General features: G+C 43.6%; 1 protein-coding gene across 1 annotated transcript in view; it reads right to left on the bottom strand.

Moving 5' to 3' along the window:
* Nucleotides 1-1,899: 1,899 nt before the first annotated feature.
* The window catches only part of sema4gb (sema domain, immunoglobulin domain (Ig), transmembrane domain (TM) and short cytoplasmic domain, (semaphorin) 4Gb), a 164,426-nt gene continuing 151,456 nt past the window's right edge, over nucleotides 1,900-14,869 (bottom strand). The window contains exon 16 of the transcript XR_010966666.1: nucleotides 1,900-7,202. The gene's annotated coding sequence lies outside the window, so the exon portion shown is untranslated. The remainder of the gene's footprint in view (nucleotides 7,203-14,869) is intronic.

Raw genomic sequence — 14,869 nt, 5'->3', positions numbered from 1 at the left:
CCTGCCATCACTGGGCCCTATAGCCTTCCTCCAGGAGACATCATGAGAACTCTCCCTAACATGGAGATACTGACTGATGAGGGTTGCCAACTCTCCAGGATTGGTCTGGAGTCTCCAGGAATTTAAGATTAATCTCCAGGACACTGCTGCGAGCAACACCCGGGAGAAAAATCATAGGGGCATTAAAACAAATTGTGCGTTTTTTTTTCATTTTCTTTGAACACTTCTGGTTATGAGTTATAAAAATATTGGAGTCGGGGAAAAAAGGCTGTTTTGACTGATAGTCAAGAATCATCCAATTGGGTAATGAAAAATCTTTTTTCTTTCCAATTGGTGTGGGAGGATGGCACACTGTGAGGAAGGAAGTGTTGGGCAACCAATGGCGGGAGCGTTGGGGCGGAGCAGTTGGACGCATGAAACCTCCAGGAATAGATTCAACCAGAGTTGGCAACCCTATGACCAACTCACTGTCTACTGCCAGCATTTTCAGTACAATGAGTCATTTGAGACAAGACGCGTGATAAGTGTAGCAATGCTTGGGAGGAACTGATGACTTTGGACCTATGGTTCCCAAAGCTCTCCACCACTGGGGTTTCCTCACATTATGTCTAATTATTTTCTAAATGATAAGAAGCGAGGAACTGTGAAGGAGCAGAGAGATTTAAGGGCCCAAGAACATAAATCACTAAAAGCTAGTGGATAGATACAAAAAAAATCATTTTAAAGGCTAATGGAATGTTAGCCTTTATCTAAAGGGAGCTGGAATACAAAGGGGTGTAAGTTGTGCTGCAGCTGTATAAAGCTTTGTTTAGACCACATCTGGAGTACTGCATTCAGTTCTGGGCATTGGACCACAGGAAGGATATATTGGCCTTGGATGGGGTGTGGTGCAGATTCACCAGAATGATACCGGGACTAAAAGGTTTAAATTATGAGGACAGGTTGCATAGACTCAGCTTGTATAGAATCATAGAAATCATAGAAAATTTACGGCACAGAAAGAGGCCATTCGGCCCGTCGTGTCCGCACCGACTGAAAATGAGCCTCCCAGCCTAATCCCACTTTCCAGCATTTGGCCCGTAGCCTTGTAGGCTATGGCACTTCAGGTGCATATCCAGGTACTTTTTAAATGTGTTGATAGAATCACAGAAAATATTCCGCTGCGTATAGAAGATTAAGGGGTGATCTAATTGGGATGTTTAAGATGATTGAAGGTTTTGATAGGGTGGATAGAAAGAAACTATTTTATGTGGTGGGGGAGTTCAGAACAAGGGGGCATAACCTTAAAATTAGAGATAGGACATTCAGGGGCGATGCCAGGAAGCATTTCTTCACACAAAAGGTAGCGTAAATCTGGAACTCTTTCCCCCACAAGGCTGTTGAGGCTAGGGGTCAATTGAGAAAGTCAAAACTGAGATAGATTTTAGGTGGGTAAGGATAATAAGGGATATGGAGCAAAGGTGGGTAAATGGAGTTGAGGTACAGATCAGCTATGATCTAATTGAATGGTGGAACAGGCTGGAGGGGCTGAATGGCCTACTCATGTTCCTATGTTCCTAATTGACAGAGATTGATTGCCATGATTAGTCAACAACTCCATTATCGTTGTATCATGCAACTTCCAAGATGATAGAAGGTGAACTAGATGGACCTTGGTCTTTTTTCGTCCTCTGTTCCTATGAGATGTCGTGAATTTCACTCAGCTCCTCCCTGCTGAGTTGAGGTCAGGTAGGGAAATGAGCAGAGCAGTGTCAAATCTGTGTCTGCCCTTGTGAGCATACAGCTGCCTTCTTTACTGCCAAAAGTTAAAAAGTATATTTCCACATGAATAAAATACAATCCCACGATGCAGTAGAATCACTGCACAGTGTCCCTTCCAATAATGCACACCTCTTTGTTTCAAAGAAACATATGATATTTATTTATTGATCTTCAACGATAATTAACATTTTATAATATGAAAAAATATATATAGTTCACTAGCAAATGTTTCTACATAAATACATCTGGGCAGCAGCCAGAACCACTCACACCCTGTAACAGGGAGTTGAATCCGAAGTCTTCAAGTGAAAATATCAGAGTTTGGATCTGATAAGCGATCAGTAAGGTTTCACGTTTCCTTTGTCGCGGCAAGCTGATATTGGCCGAAATCGCTCAGCACTTCCAACGTTTGTACCTTGATGGTACAATGCCGGGAGTCGGAGGAGAACGGTGTGACAGTAAGCAAATAGATCTTTCCAAGTGTCATGCAGGACAAAGAAGAGCTTCTACTGAAAGAAAAGCTTAAGTCACAGCAGAAAAGGTGCCTTTAGTGCCCATGAAAGCAATTCACACAACAGCTAGATTTCTGTACAATACCAAACAAACTAAAGAAAAGAGAAAGGAACAGGCTACTAAGTCCGGTATGTTTATATATTTTACATTCATCAAGTTGGCGTGTGAAGCAGTCCTGTAATAATAATACTAAATCAAACCATTCAAAATTAGACAAGAGTTAAACAGATTTAGTGACATGAGACCTTAGCAGGACAGTGATGACTCAATGGGTCGGAATTATAGCCAACAGTCACGGAGCAAAGTCTACGACAGCAATAATATGTTACAAAACAACCAGCTCCAAGTAATCACATACATGCTTCCAAGCACAGTTCCAGGGCACCCTTTACATTGGCTCAAAGACGTAGAAATCCAGCATCGCAGCAAAGCGTTGCTTGGCAAATAAATGCCTTATGGGCTTATCAGAATTCAACTTGCATCAATCACAGGGTTAATTCAGTGCAGTGTCATGACTAGGAATTCAATAAAGCATAATGGTGGGCGTGTGTGAGATTTTCACACTGTGACCAATTGAACTGTGATCAACACCCACTGATACCATTCTAGACTTTGTATAAGGACGGGGTGAAGGACCTGCGATTACAGGTCTGTCACTGGTGGAGGTGATAGTGCTGGGATTGATAAGAGGTGATGAATTCTGCGTATTAGTCAGAACATAAGAAATAGGAGCAGGAATAGGTCGTATGGCCCCTCGAGGCTGCTCTGCCATTCGATAAGATCATGGCTGATCTTTGGCCTCAACTCCACTTTCCTGCCCGATCCCCATATCCCTTGATTCCCCTAGAGTCCAAAAATCTATCTTAGCCTTGAATGTACTCAATGACTGAACATCCACAGCCTTCTGGGGTAGAGAATTCCAAAGATTCACAACCCTTTGAGTGAAGAAATTCCTTCTCGTCTCAGTCTTAAATGGCCAACCCCTTATCTTGAGACTATGCCCCCTAGTTCAAGGTTCGCTAGCCAGGGGAAACAACCTCTCAACATCTACCCTGTCAAGCCCCCTCAGAATCTTGTATGTTTCAATGAGATCACCTCTCATTCTTCTAAACTCGAGAGAATATAGGCCCATTCTACTTAATCTCTCCTCATAGGACAACCGTCTCATCCCAGGGATCAATCTAATGAACCTTCGTTGCACCGCCTCCAAGGCAAGTCTATCCTTCCTTAGATAAGGAGACCAAAACTGTACACAGTACTCCAGTACTCACCAAAGCCCCGTACAATTGTAGCAAGACCTCCTTACTCTTGAACTCCAAACCCCTTGCAATAAAGGCCAACATGCCATTGGCCTTCCTAATTGCTTGCTGTACCTGCAATGATAACTTTCTGTGTTTCTTGTACGAGGACATCCAAATCTCTCAACACCAACGTTTAATAGTTTCTCACCATTTAAAAAATATTCTGTTTTTCTATTCTTCCTACCAAAGTGAATAACCTCACATTTCCCCACATTACACTCCATCTGCCACCTTCTTACCCACTCACTTAACCTGTCTACGCCCATTTGCAGACTCTTTGTATCCTCCTCACAGCTTACTTTGTATCGTCTGCAAACTTGGATACATTACACTCGGTCCCCTCATCCAAGTCATTAATATAGATTGTAAATTGCTGAGGCCCAAGCACTGATCCTTGCGGCACCCCACTAGTTACAGCCTGCCAACCTGAAAATGACCCTTTTATCCCTACTCTCTGTTTTCTGTCCGTTAACCAATCCTCTATCCATGCCAATATATTACCCCCAATCCCATGAGCCCTTACCTTACGTAACAATCTTTTGTGTGGCACCTTATTGAATGCCTTTTGAAAATCCAAATATACTACATCCACTGGTTCCCCTTTATCTACCCTGCTAGTTACATCCTCAAAAAACTCTAATAAATTCATCAAACACGATTTCTCTTTCACAAAACCACGTTGACTCTGCCTAATCTTATTATGATTTTCTAAGTGCCCTGTTACCACTTCCTTAATAATGGATGCCAACATTTTCCCGATGACTGATGTCAGGCTGACTGGCCTGTTGTTCCCTATTTTCTCTCTCCCTCCTTTCTTGAATAGCGGTGTTACATTTGCTACCTTCCTATCTGCTGGGACCATTCTAGGATCTAGGGAATTTTGGAAGATCACAACCAATGCATCCACTATCTCTGCAGCCACCTCTTTTAGGACCCTAGGATGTAAACCATCAGGTTCCAGGGTATTTGTCGGCTTTTAGTCCCATTAATTTCTCTAGTACTTTTTCTATACAGATATTAATTACTTTATCTTCCCCACTCTCTTTAGACCCTTGGTTCCCCATTATTGCTTTCTGTGTCTTCTACTGTGAAGACAGATACAAAATATTTGTTTAACGTCTCTGCCATTTCTTTATTCCCCATTATAATTTCTCCTGTCTCAGCCTCGAAGGGCCCAACATTTACTTTTGCTACTCTCTTCCTTTTTACATACTTGTAGAAGCTCTTACAATCTGTTTTTATATTTCTTGCTAGTTTACTCTCACATTCTATATACATTAAAGCTTATTGGTTTAAGTGTAATTTTTTCCTGTAGTGAATTGATGCCAATGTACTAAACATGCCTAGTGACAACACTGAACTGGATGACAAATATTACACCAATGTGTAGGAACATTGGAACAGGAGTAGGCCATTCAGCCCGTCGAGTCAGTTCCACCGTTCAATTAGATCATGGCTGAGCTGTACCTCGACTCTATCACCCTCTTCTGCTCCATATCCCTCAATACACTTAGTTACAGCAGTAACAGCTACTGGGCCTTATTGCATTTAATTTTCAGTTCCCCTCTTTTCCACTGCATTTGTTTGAAGTGCCTTAGGACATCCTGACGGTGTGATAAGGCACTATATAACTGCAAGCTCTCTCTTTCTTTTGCTCGTGGGTCCTACAGGTCAATCAAAATCGCGTTGCTGGCCTACGAAGGCAGCCTAAGAGTTCAGTGGCCAAAAGAAAATGATAGGCCCCGACACCAAGTGGCGATAAGAGGAGACAGTCATTGTTGTTGCTGCTACCGGCAATGCTTAGCCTTCGGAGGCAGGGACCAGAGCCATCTCGCCAGACAATGGTCCCTTCCTCTTTGCAAGGTGGCATTCCTTACCTCTGAAAAGTAACACTGTAATATAAACGGGGTACTACACTTTGACAGCGGGCAGGTGAATTGGGCTCCGAGCCCCGCCAACATCTGCTGAGAGAACTCCGCAAAAAACATCGGCCGTGGAATTTCCTCAGAGCTGCTCCCCCTCCACCACCGTAACTTCTTTGGCGTAAACCCCGCTTACGTGAATGGGGTTCCGAAGCACTTCTGGCATGGTTACAGCGGGAGCAGCTCCGAGAAAATTCCCGGCCGTAAATACCGTGTTAGTCGTAGTGACATCAGCAGTGGGTTCTTTCACAATTCACTAGAGGCAACCGTGATTTTTAAAATGTGAACACGCAAGAACCTTTAATTTCCCTGTCCGTTATTTTTAGTGTATCGATTAAGATGTTTGCACTGAAAGGTTAATTCACCATTAAAGGAATGTAGATAGGAATTTATGGGGCAAATTCTGTAACGCTTTGCACCATTATAGAGACAGGATTATGGTTTGGAAAATTGGACTTTGATGCTATCAGGCCGATTGTCCAACTCGCACTTCATCTTTCTGTTTGCACTCTTTTAACTCAGTCATTAGTCTTTTTTAATGTCACACAGAGGACGTTTTTAGAAATTTGTTATCAGGATGTGGGCAACCCTGGCAAGGACGCATTTATTGCCCATCGTTAGTTGCCCTAGCAACTGTTTTTACAGCTGAGTGGCTGGCTGGGCTGCTTCAGAGGGCACAAGAGTCATCCATGTAATGTTGGACTGGGGTCACATGTTAGGTTAGACTGGGTAGCGGTGGCAGATTTCTTTCCCTGAAGGACATTAGTGAATCAGTTGTGTTGTATGACAACCCAGAAGCTTTCCAAGTCACTTTTCTGTTCTAGTTCATAAATTACCAGATTTATTTAAATTCAATTTCATAATTTGAACTCATGTCCTCCAGGTTATGAGTCCAGTGTCTTACCCACAACACTACCATGCCCACTAAATTAAAGCCCCTTATGTTGACCATACAGAATCTGAACAATTAACATTATATGACTGAGTTTACAAACATGCATTACCAGTGGGGGAGAATCTGGAAATAGCGCATTTTCAAAATATATTAATACCTAGTGGTACCTTATGGGCCACCAAACTGAATCCTGACCATTATTGATGTTCTTTAATTTACAACTACTCCATTTAAAGGATTCATATTTATACTGCCTTATTGGCTAATCGTATACAGCAGTATGTGTTCGACAAAGGGTGTGGTGCATACTCCTGAGAAGTAGGTAATATTGCATGTGGTGGGGGGTACAGTGCTTTCTGGAGATTTTGGAATCGTTCTACCAATATTCACAAAAAGGTTCTAGATCAGTGGTGTCCAAACTGCAGCCTGTGGGCCACTAAGGCCTACAATCACAGGCCATCGTAGCCCAAACAAATCATTTGTATGTGCACTCATATTCCCCTTATTCACTGGTTTGCTAAGTGGAAAGGGGTTTTTGTTACCCCCATGGGTGGACCCATCCTAAATCAGAACACCGAGACCTGTTAGCATCGCCCACTTGGGATAAACTCAAATTAACGGGAAGGTTAGAGTTAAACTGTATACATGGGCCGCAAGGCACCATGTTACCTGCCGAAGTGGCCCACAGAGTCAAAAGGTTTGGACACCCCTGTTTCCACCTTGATGGATTCTACCAGACAGAGGGGAAGACACTGTTCCAAACACTGAATACTTTCTTCAGACAAGCTTGGGCTCCACTTTTCTTCTCATCTGAAAGCAACAACATGAAAGAATCATAAACATCCGTGTCGCCAGCAGCAGATCATTTTAATGCAACTGCTTCACCTTATCTGTTCCAAGAGCTCAAAGCTGGTTAAAAAGCTGCAATCTCTCTCTCATTTTGGAGACTTCACGGTTCAAGATTGGAACACTTCACAGATGTAGTTAACAGGAAATCTCCTCTCAACGTGATTCATCAGCTCACTGCATAAGTGACGTCCTGCTAACATTAAGCTGCACAGATAACACTACGATCTCCAAATGATTCAACGCTTTATCACTTTAGGATCTTATGCCCTTCCCAGTCTGTGCCTAGTACGTCACAGCACTCAAATGTCATTTTCAAATAAATACTTAATCAGCCTGGATTACACAGACAAATCCATCCACCCACTTCCCCAACTTTGTACGTTAAAAGCAATGTGTAACGGTGAACTCCCTCTAATAAAAATCTATTTTTACTCCATATTTATGGTGGGACCCCATCAGGACTATTGCATTCAGTTTAGGGCACCACACTTCAGAAAGGATATATTGGCCTTGGAGAGAGTGCAGCGCAGGTTCACCAGAATGATTCCGGGGCTTATAGGTTTAAATTTATGAGGACAAGGTTGCAGAAACTTGGCTTGTATTCTCTTGATTGAGGGGTGATCTGATCGAGGTGTTCAAAATGTTAAAAAGATTCAACAGGTTAGATACAGACAAATTATTTCCTCCGGTGGGGGAATCAAGAACGAGGGGACATAATCTTAAAGTTAGAGCCAGGCCATTCAGGAGTGAAATCAGGAAGCAGCTTTTCACACAAAGGATAGTGGAAATCTGGAATTCTCTCCCCCAAAAGGCTGTAGATGCTGAGGGTCAATTGGAGCTTTCAAAACTGAGATCGATAGATTTTTGTTAGGTAAGGGTATCCTGGGACATGGAGCTAAGGTGGGTAAGTAGAGTTGAGGTACAGATCAGTCATGATCTATTGGAATGGCGGAGCAGGCTCAAGGGGCTGAATGGCCTCCTCCTGTTTCTATGTTCCTATCCACTGGTAAAATCACAGTCTCAGCAATTTAAGGGTAAATTCAGTAAAGCTTCGCACCAGTACAGAGATAGGACTGTGGGTTGGAAATTAGACTTTTACGTTGTAAGGCCGATTCTCCAACTTGCCCTTCATTTAGCCTAATCAAAAGTTTCTGTTTGCGCTGTTTTAACGCAGTCATTAGTCTTTTTTTAATATACCGCACAGAGGACATTTTTTACTTGTTATTGGCATGTAGGTAACTTTGGTAAGGTCGCAATTATTGCCCATCGCTAATTGCCCTACCAATTGTTTTTACAGCTGAATGGCTTGCTAGACCACTTCAGAGGGCACTAAGAGCCAATGTGTAATGTTGGACTGGAGTCACATGTAGACCTGACTGGGCAGTCTCAGAAATCACGTTTCAAAACCATGCACTCCTGCGATTTCATTAACTGGTTGTTAAATAAGAATAAAAGCGGGCATTCTTCCATCTTTCATTAACAGAGGAATTTTGTCCACCATATAATGTGACTGGGAGCGAGCCTTTGGCTCAGTGGCAGCATTCCCACTTCTGAGTCAGAGGGTGGAGGGTTCGAGCCCCACCCCAGTCAGCCCCAGTGAGTGGAGACTAGAATATGGTCTCAAAATACTGGGTTGACATCCAGCGGGGGACTCGCATCTGGATGGAGTGACCACTGGCTCAGGGGTAGTAATCCTGGATCTGAGTCAGAAGGGCTGGGTTCAAGCCCTGACGAGCAGAGACCAGAGAGTCGGCTCTGAATACTGGGTTGGCGTACAGCGGGGTTATTTGTGCCTGATGGGTGAGGGTGGCCCTTCCCCCATCATAAAGGGCAGGTGGGGCTCTTTAGCCTTGGTTGCAGCCCCTCTGGGAGAAGGTACTCTACAGATAAAAAAAACCATTAGGAAGGCAACAGGAAACCACCTCAGCTACTCTTCCCCAGGAAGTGGCTTAAGAATCTCACATGTAAGTCTTGAGTTAGGACCTGCCCTAGGCCAGAACACAACAGATGGATGGATAATATGACTAAGGCACAGAATGCAGGAAGGTGCCAGCTTTGATCGCTGTGCTGATTTCAGACATAGCTGGGCAAGGGTTGAATCTGGGACCTGCTCAACAAGTGTTTTTATCCTGTGCCAACATAGCGGGGTATCCCAAGCGAGGATCTTGCACAGCTGGCTGCAAGCCAAGTTTTTTTATATATTTGATTTTGGGATGCAGGCAACGCTGGCATGGCCGCATTTATTGCCCATCATTGGTTGCCCTGAGGAGGCAAGGTGGTGGTGGGTCTTCTCCTGGAACCACTGCAGTCCTTGAGGTGCTGGTGCTCCCACAATGGTGTTATGTAGGAAATTCCATGATACTGACCCAGCAACGATGAAGGAACGGCGACATATAACTAAGTCAGGATCATACGTGACCTTGAGGGGAACTGGGAAATAACAGTGTTCCTGTGACAGTGCTGCTCTTGCCCCTCTCGGCTGTAGAGGTCGCGTGGGAGGGAGGGTCTGCGGTGAATCCTGTAGATAGTACGTACTGCAGCCACGGTGTGAAGATAATGGAGGGGATAGATGTTGAGTCCAATGGCAGGAGTGCCGATCAAACGAACCACTATGTCCTGTAAAAACTGCCAGGCTTACCAAGACCAGCATCCTGCTGAAAATAGGTCGACCCGACAGCCAGTATTAGCGAGTCCTGACTGTTTTACATTTGGCTTGCAGCTAGGTACACAAGAACCATGCTTGAGGAACCAGTGGCATTAGCATGGGTCTCACACAAAAACAGAAAGTGCCTTGTAACTCAGTACCAAGCTGCATTTACCCAACAGGCCTTTCTGCATTTTCACAGACACAACCAATTTGAGGTCATAATCGAACTGTAAAGTACCCGTGGAATATGGTTTCTAATGTGGCGAACCATCCAGGTGTTCCTCAATTCAAAGCATGATTGTTAAGTTCAAAAATATCACTGACATTCAGGTCTCCATTACCCATCCTTCCTCTCTGAAACCTAATACAAAAGTCGAATTAACTTACATTAGAGAAAAACCCTCAGCAGACTTTGTAAGTTTAAGGCAAAACGAAGCAGCTAATAACAAATTAACTGTACACAAAGGCAAGAGTGCTACCACTTAGAGGAAAAAGCCTTCAATTTAAGATGATTCTCATATCTTCTGTCTTCATGGAAAAATCATTAAAGGGGCTGTGGGGAAAGTAATGTTATGTTGACAGTGGGAATCACTGTAGAAAACTTCATTTGTGGAGATGATGAAGTCTTGCAAATTTCATTGATTTTTAATGTTTTAATTCATCTGGTCTGAATTCTCACACCGACTTGCTTCCTTCATTCACTTGGTCTGAATCTGCTTCTAATTTAAGCCCTGCAAACATCTGGACTCATTATCTTTCCTTCCACACTGTCATTCATAACTGTGGCTGTTCATCTCCTGAGGCCAATCGCTAAAATGTTAATTCTGATTTTTAGCAAGCTTTAAGAAAACATTTCCATCCTCCTTTGGTTCCCCCCCCCCACCCCGGCCCCGACAATCGCCCCCACCTCCACCCCAGTCCCCTGAAGGCACTGATTCACGCTGGGGTCCAGGTCCACATGTGTCAGCTGTCACCCGCTACCTCACTCTTCACACGTGAGCACAAACGGTCTGTGTCAGCAACTCATTTGAGTGGGAATATTACAGCCGAGCCCAAACTTGTTTTCACCTGATGCCCACGAGCAAGCACTTTCCAGAAGGAGTCATTGGATAGTGAACAGGTCTAGGGACTAGCCAATTTCCCCCTCCGCATCCCCATCTCCATCCCCATCAATATCCCCACCTCGCAATCAAAATGTGCTATGGGTTCAGCTGTGGCTCAGTGGGTAGCGTGCTTGCCTCTGAGTCAGAAGGTTGTAGGTTCAAGTCCTACTTCAGAGGCTTGGGCACATAATCTAGGCTAATGCTCCAGTGCAGTATTGATGGAGTACTGCAATGTTGGAGGAGCCATCTTTTGGATGAGGCGTTAAACCGGGACCCTATCTGCCCTCTCAGGTGGACATAAAAGATCCCCTAGCACTATTTCGAAGAAGAGCAGGGGAGTTCTCCTCGGTGTCCTGGCCAATATTTATCCCTCAACCAACATCACTAAAACAGATTATCTGGTCACTATCACCTTGCTGTTTGTGGGACCTTGCTTTGTGCAAATTAGCTGCCGCATTTCCTACATTACAACAGTGACTACACTTCAAAAATATTTCATTGGCAGTAAAACGCTTTGGGACGCCCTGAGGTTGTGAAAGGCGCTATAGAAATGCAAGTCTTTGTTTTTTTTTGTTAAATATATATGTAAGTATGCACGCTCATAAAATATGTGTGCAAATGTACACCTAAATATACACTAGCCTTATAAAATATATATGTGAATGAATACCTAGATGTAAAATATAACTGAGAATGAACACGATGTGCACAATAGCCTCATAAAATATTCATGTAAAAGATACTTTCTTGAGAATGCAAAAAAAAGATAGGAATTGATAAGCAATCCAGGGCAGTTAAAACACCAAAATAGAGCAGGTCCCTTTGTGCCTAACAGAAACGGGTCAAGTACGTTTGAAAGACTAGTTATAATTAATAGCCCTGGATTCTACTGGGTGAGGTGTCATTCCAGGAGCTCCACAGTGAAGAATCTGCAGTAAATAATTTGAAACAATCCTGGCAGCACTCTCGCGCCTGGGTGAGAAAATTGTGGGTTCAAATGACCCGTAGGACCCGAGCACCCAGTCTAGGCTGGCACTGAGGGAGTGCTGCATGGTCAGAGGTGCCGTCCTTCCGATCAGACATTAAACTCAGGTCCCGTCCGCCTATTCGGCCAGATGTTAAAGGTCCTTTGGCACTATTTGAAGGAGAGCAGGGAGCTCTCTCACTGTCATGGCCAATACCCCTCTCTTAATCAACAGCATGTAAAACCAGATTCACTGTTCAATCATCTCGTTGCTGTTTGTGGGACATTACTGGTGCGTAATGGCTGCCTGTTTGCCCACATAACAACAGTCAATGGAATAATTAATTGTACAAAGCGCATTGAGTTCTTTCAATGATGTGATAAAATGCTGTATAAATGCAAGTATTATAACATTACTTTTTAATCTGATGCATTATATAAACCGCTGGAAATGAACAGCACGCTACCATACCAGAGAACTCAGGGGGCGGCAAATTTACCTGGGGTGATTATTGAAGAGTTTATGGATAAAACATTTTTTCAGCTGCAGTTTTCCCCCTTTCTCACCTGAACACCCTGACAAACACTTCACTACCAAGCTCCAATACCAGAACTGATCAAGGATCTACACTTGAAACAGTAAGAAGAATCACTTCTTTCCACAGATGCTGCCTGACCTGCTGCGTGTTTCCAGCATTTTCTGTTTCTGCTTCCGATTTCCAGCATCTGCAGTTTTTTTTTAGCTAAGAGTCCTAAATTTGCCTTGAACCCTTGCTACTGCTCTGGCTCAGTTTGAAGCAGTATTCCGCAGTCTCTACACCATTCACTATCTCCAGGAGACACCCTTCTCGGTTATTTCCTCTTCAAGGCTGAAGATTGCAGCCATAAAACCTGTGATACTGCAGCCAAGGCAAAGTCACCTGTGAGCAGCAGGCGACCAGTGGTTCAATAGGGAAGAAACGAGGATGGAGAGATGTTTTTGGAATTTTGCCTGATTATCTCTGAGGGAGGCAGAAAGAATTTTTGCAGAACTTTCTCTCTTGTAATTAAATAGGTAGATAAGTACATGGCTGGTTGGCATTTTCTTATTCCATATCTCCTTAAGGTAACTGTGCTGTTATTCATAATGAAATCCTGTCCACCCATCCTACGTATATAAATGTGTCAAAGTCTGTTAATCTAGAATTAATCCTCCGTCATATTGTTCCAATTAGAAATCTCTCCTGTGTGCTTGGCGCTGGGGAGCTCCCAGTATCTGTCACAAAGAGCAGAGTCCAGAAATTTGCATTGCTGATATTAGTGGGCGAATGTTTAACTCGTTCACGTGACATTCCTCTCTTTGCTACTTTAACACAGGTATTGACCTGTTTAATTTAAATGGGTCAACACCTCCACTAATAAAGCAAATCGGTGTCATAGGAACACACCAAAGGGGGTCATTTTAACCTAACCCGACCGGCGGGAAGCTGACGGGATCGGGTGGGACCCCAGTTTTAAACCCCACCGATTTTTAACTCCCACCCATTGACTTCAATGGAGAGTAAAATTGGGAGGGGGTAAAAACAGGAGGGGGTAAAATCGGGAGGGGGTAAAATCGGGAGGGGGTAAAACAGGAGGGGGTAAAATCGGGAGGGGGTAAAAATGGGAGGTGGTAAAATCGGGAGGGGTTAAAAACTGGAGGGGGTAAAAACAGGAGGGGGGTAAAAACAGGAGGGGGTAAAAACGGGAGGGGGTAAAATTGGGAGGGGTTAAATCAGGAGGGGGTAAAATCGGGACGGGTTAAATCGGGAGGGGGTAAAAACAGGAGGGGGTAAAATCGGGAGGGGGTAAAATCGGGAGGGGCTCAATCAGGAGGGGGTAAAAAGAGAAGGGGGTAAAAATGGGAGGGGGTAAAAACAGGAGGGGTTAAAATCGGGAGGGGGTAAAAACGGGACGGTGTAAAAGCGGGAGAGGGTAAAATCGGGAGGGGGTAAAATCAGGAGGGGATAAAATTGGGCGTCCGATCAGAACTTGCCCGGTGAGTTAAGTTACAATTAGCCCCTAATTGTTTGTTTACTAATATCACCCACGGTAACGTCTAGGTTCCTAATAGTTACAAAGAGTTATTACTAACTTCAATCTGTTTTTCGCTCAATCTATTTCTGTTGATGTATTTTGAACATTGGAAGTGCTGAGGGCCTTATCGATGAGCTGGTTTGTGTCTGTGTGCCAGTAAACACAGTGATGCTGGTCAGGATCTACATGCAGCTTGTTGCAGCTAGACATGGGGAATTGGTAAAAGTGAATGGCCCCTTTGTCAAAGACCAAGAACAAACAGAACCACAAGACCAGCCTGTTGACAAATAACCACGTGAATTGTTGACAGATCTTTGTGATTTCAACGAGTCTCGGAACTACCTAGCACCTGGTATATACGTGAAGCTGCAACATTTATACATTGCTGGCAATAACAGAATCTGTGGACAACACTTCATTAATACATTTTATAGAATAATAATCAGGATGGCTCCTCTATGGCTTGGTTAGTAAATACGCTGCCTGATATGCTATACAGAAAAAAAGACTTGCATTTATATAGCGCTTTTCATGACCTCAGGACATCCCAAGATGTATGACAGCCAATGAAGTACTTTTGAAGTGTAGTCACTGTTGTAATGTAAGAAACGCAGCAACCAATTTGCGCACAGCAAGTTCCCACAAACAGCAATGTGATAATGATGAGGTAACCTGTTTTAGATTGAGAGATAATTAGTGGCCAGGATACCAGGGAGACCTCCCCAGCTCTTCTTCTTCGAAATAATGTCCAAGAAAATTTGATCCCTGGTCCATGCATGTTAGCCAATCTCATCAAGTGTAAACAATTTTACAACACCAAGTTATAGTCCAGCAATTTTATTTTAAATTCACAAGCTTT

Source organism: Heptranchias perlo, chromosome 21 (genome assembly GCF_035084215.1).
Source record: "Heptranchias perlo isolate sHepPer1 chromosome 21, sHepPer1.hap1, whole genome shotgun sequence".
NCBI lineage: Eukaryota > Metazoa > Chordata > Chondrichthyes > Hexanchiformes > Hexanchidae > Heptranchias > Heptranchias perlo.
This window is presented reverse-complemented; position numbering and strand designations above follow the sequence as displayed.